This window comes from Echinops telfairi, unplaced genomic scaffold, assembly GCF_000313985.2.
Source record: "Echinops telfairi isolate 266 unplaced genomic scaffold, ASM31398v2 ScPeMD7_9;HRSCAF=40, whole genome shotgun sequence".
In the NCBI taxonomy this organism is placed as follows: Eukaryota; Metazoa; Chordata; class Mammalia; order Afrosoricida; family Tenrecidae; genus Echinops; species Echinops telfairi.
This window is the reverse complement of record NW_022103906.1, coordinates 37,134,752-37,135,521: the sequence shown is the minus strand read 5'-3', so window position 1 is coordinate 37,135,521 and position 770 is coordinate 37,134,752.

The following is a 770-nucleotide window of genomic DNA, read 5'->3' as shown; positions in this document are numbered from 1 at the left end:
TTTTCTATGCCAAATGGGCTCCGTTAAATTTAAAGAAACATACAGGTTGAGAATTTAACAAAATGGAAAAACATATAGTATGTTTATTATTAACCAGAATAAAGCTGAGATACTCATAATTAAAGAGTAATGAAAACTAGTGGCTGTTGTGTCCATTTTAACTCATAGATACTTCTTGTGTTGCTTAAGAGAACTGTGTTGCATATGATTTATATAGCTATGACCTTTCAGAAGTCCACGGTCAGGTTTACTTTCTAGGAACCTCTGGGGGAACTTACATTACCAACCATTTTAGATAGTAGCCAAAATTGTAACCATTTCATCACCCAGGAGAAAGGATGATAGAACTGTCTTGTACTTTAAAAACCACTCACATGCATAATAGGCTAAAAAGTATGTTTTGGTAAAATTTTAAGCATGTTAAAATATATGTATTCTTTTAAAAATGTACAAGGAGAGATAATATACTTTTATATTTTTTCTAGGGACAATGGAAGTGAAAATATTTGAAAGTCTACTCTCTTTCATATAGTCTCATTGTATAGAGAAAGTAACGAAGGTTTGCTGGGATGTTAACTATATATCTTATGGTAAAGACAATGTTTGAAGTCATACTTTTTGCTCTGGTCCTAGATTTCTTGTTCATTTAAGAGACAGCCTAAGGTAGTGATTAGGTCTACTGAGTTTAGAGCCACATTAAAAAACAAAAACATAAACTTTTCTCCAACACATAATGGCTGTGTGATCTTGGAGAGTTGGCATAACCTTTC